The following is a 3658-nucleotide window of genomic DNA, read 5'->3' on the forward strand; positions in this document are numbered from 1 at the left end:
AAAAAAAAAAAAAAAAAAAAAAAAAAAAAAAAAAAAAACTTCAAAACAAACACACACACGTAGGTATTCATCAGTGCCCTAATGTCACATATTTATTTCTGATATTTCATTATGATACACAACACATCTATAAACATTCTCAGAGCTAAATCTTTGATCACCTCAGTACCTCCTTAGGATCAATTATTTCTTTATTTATTTTTATTGTATTTGGACTCTGGGTTACATGTGCATGTCCTGCATCCTGCAGGATTGTTCTATAGGTACATACATGCCATGGTGGTTTGCTGTCTCCTTCCCCCCCCAACCCCCGGCCCCATCACTTACATCAGGCATTTATCCCAATGTTATCCCTCCCCATCCTCCACGCCACCCCCTGCTGTCCCTCCCCTCCACCCCCCCACTTAGCCCTGTGAATGTTGTTCTCTTCCCTGTGCCCAAGTGTTCTCATTGTTCATCACCAGTCTATGAGTGAAAACATATGGCGTTTGATTTTCTGTTCTTCTGTCAGTTTTCTGAGAATGATGGTTTCTAGGTTCATCCATATCTCTACAAAGGACACGAACTCATCGTTTTTAATGGCTGCATAGTATTCCATGGTATATGTGTGAGACATTTTTTTTGTCTAGTCTATCATTGATGGGCATTTGGGTTGGTTCCAGGTCTTTGCTATCATCAACAGTGTCACAATGAACATATGTGTACATGTGTCTTTATGATAGAATGATTTATAATCCTTTGGGTATATACCCAGTAATGGGATTGCTGGGTCAAATGGAATTTCTATTTCTAGGTCCTTGAGGAAGCACTGCACTGTCTTCCACAATGGTTGAATTAATTTACACTCCCACCAATGTGTAAAAGTGTTCTATTTCTCCACATCCTCTCCAGCATCTGTTGTCTACAGATTTTTTAATGATTGTCATTCTAACTGGCCTGAGATGCTATCTCAATGTGGTTTTGATTTGCATTTCTCTAACTACCAGTGATGATGAGCATTTTTTTATATGTTTATTGGCCGAATATTTATCTTCTTTTGAAAAGTGTCTGTTCATATCCTTTGCCCACTTTTGAATGGGTTTGTTTTTTCTTGTAAATCTGCTTTAGTTATTTGTAGATTATGGATATTAGCCCTTTGGCTGATGGGTAGATTGCAAAAACTTTTTTCCATTCTGTTGGTTGCCGGTTCACTCTAATGACTGTTTCTTTTGCTGTGCAGAAACTCTTAAGTTTAATTAGGTCCCATTTGTCTATTTTGGCTTTTGTTACCATTGCTTTTGGTGTTTTAGTCATGAAGCCCTTGCCTGTGCCTATGTCATGAAAACCTTGCCTAGGTTTTCTTCTAGGGTTTTTATGGTGTTAGTTCTTATGTTTAAATCTTTAATCCATCTGGAGTTAATTTTTGTATAAGGTGTAAGGAAGGGGTCCAGTTTCAGCTTCCTGCCTATGGCTAGCCAGTTTTTCCAGCACCATTTATTAAACAGGGAATCCTTTCCCCATTGCTTTTGTCCAGTTTGTCAAAGATCAGACGGTTGCAGATGTGTGGCATTGCTGCTGAGGCCTCTGTTCTGTTCCATTGGTCCATATCTCTGTTTTGGTACCAGTACCATGCTGTTTTGATTATTGTAGCCTTGTAGTATAGTTTGAAGTTGGGTAGTGTGATGCCTCTACCTAAAAAACAAAAGAAAGCTTTGTTCTTTTTGATTAGGATTGTCTTGGCTATGCAGGCTCTCTTTTGGTTCTATATGAAGTTTAAAGTGGTTTTTTCCAGTTCTGTGAAGAAGGTCAATGGTAGCTTGATGGGGATAGCATTGAATCTATAAATTACTTTGGGCATTATGGCCATTTTCACAATATTGATTCTTCCTAACCATGACCATGGAATGTTTTTCCATCTGTTTATGTTTCTCTTATTTCTTTGATCAGTGGTTTGTAGTTCTCCTTGAAGAGATCTTTCCTTTGTTAGTTGTATTCCTAGGTATTTTATTTTCTTTGTAGCAATTGTGAATAGGAGTTTGCTTATGATTCGGCTATTTGTCTGTTATTGTTGTATAGGAATGCTTGTGATTTCTGCACATTGATTTTGTATCCTGAGACTTTGCCAAAGTTGTTTATCAGCTTAAGGAGCTTTTGGGCTGAGAAGATGGAGTCTTTTAAATATAAGATCATGTCATCTGCAAATAGGGACTCTTTGATTTCTTCTTTTCCTCATTGCATGCCCTTTATTTCTTTTTCTTGCCTAATTGCTCTGGCTTGAAATTCTAATACTATATTGAATAGGAGTGGTGAGAGAGGGCATCCTTGTTGTCTAGTGCCAGTTTTTAAAGGGAGCGCTTCTAATTTTTGCCCATTCAGTATGATATTGGCTGTGGTTTTGTGGTAAACAGCTTTTATGGTTTTGAGATATGTTCCACCAATACCTACTTTATTAAGAGTTTTTAGCATAAAGGGCTGTTGAATTTTGTCAAAGGCCTTCTCTGCATTTATTGAGATAATCATGTGGTTTTTGTCTTTGGTTCTCTTTATGTGGTGAATTACGTTTATAGATTTGCGTATGTTGAACCAGCCTTGCATCCCCGGGATGAAGCCTGCTTGATTGTGGTGGATAAGCTTTTTGATGTGTTGCTGGATTCGGTTTGCCAGTATTTTATTGAAGATTTTTGCATCAGTGTTCATCATGGATGTTGGCCTGTAGTTTTCTTTTTTAGTTGTGTCCCTGCCAGATTTTGGTATGATGTTGGTCTCATAGAAAGAGTTAGGGAGGATTCCCTCTTTTTGTATTGTTCAGAATAGTTTCCACAGGAATGGTACCAGCTCCTCTTTGTGTCTGGTAAAATTCAGCTGTGAACCTGTCTGGACCTGGACTTTTTTTGGTCAGTAAGCTATTAATTGCTGCCTCGACTTCACACCTTGTTGTTGGTCTATTCAGAGTTTCAACTTCTTCTTGGCTTAGTCTTGGGAGTGTGTAAGTGTCTAGGAATTTTCCATTTCTTCGAGATTTGCTGGTTTATGTGCATAGTTGTTTGTAGTCATCTCTGATGGTAGTTTGCATTTCCAAGGAATCAGTGGTGATCTCCCCTTTATTGTTTTTTATTGCATCGATTCAATTCTTCTCTCTTTTCTTTTTTATTAGTCTAGCTAGTGATCTATTTTGTTGATCTTTTTAAAAAAACCAGCTCCTGGATTTATTGATTTTTTGATGGTTTTTGTGTGTGTGCGTGTGTCTCTATCTCCTTCAGTTCTGCTCTGATCTTAGTTATTTCTTGTCTTCTGCTTGCTTTTCAGTTTTTTTATTTTATCTTGCTCTTCTAGCTCTTTCAATTTAGACAACAGGGTGTCGATTTTAGATCTTTCCTTGTTTCTCATGTGGGCATTTATTGCTATAAATTTCCCTATAGACACTGCTTTAAATGTGTCCCTTAGGATCTGGTACGTTGTGTCTTCATTCTTGTTGGTTTCAAAGAACATCTTTATTTCTGCCTTCATTTCATTGTTTATCTATTCATCATTCAGGAGCAAGTTGTTCAGTGTCCACGTGATTGTGTGGTTTTGAGTGCTTTTCTTAATCCTGAGTTCTAATTTGATTGTGCTGTCGTCTGAGACACTGTTTGTTATGATTTCTGTTCTTTTGCATTTGCTGAGGAGTGATTTACTTCCA

Source organism: Cebus imitator, unplaced genomic scaffold (assembly GCF_001604975.1).
Source record: "Cebus imitator isolate Cc_AM_T3 unplaced genomic scaffold, Cebus_imitator-1.0 Scaffold433, whole genome shotgun sequence".
NCBI classification, from domain to species: Eukaryota; Metazoa; Chordata; class Mammalia; order Primates; family Cebidae; genus Cebus; species Cebus imitator.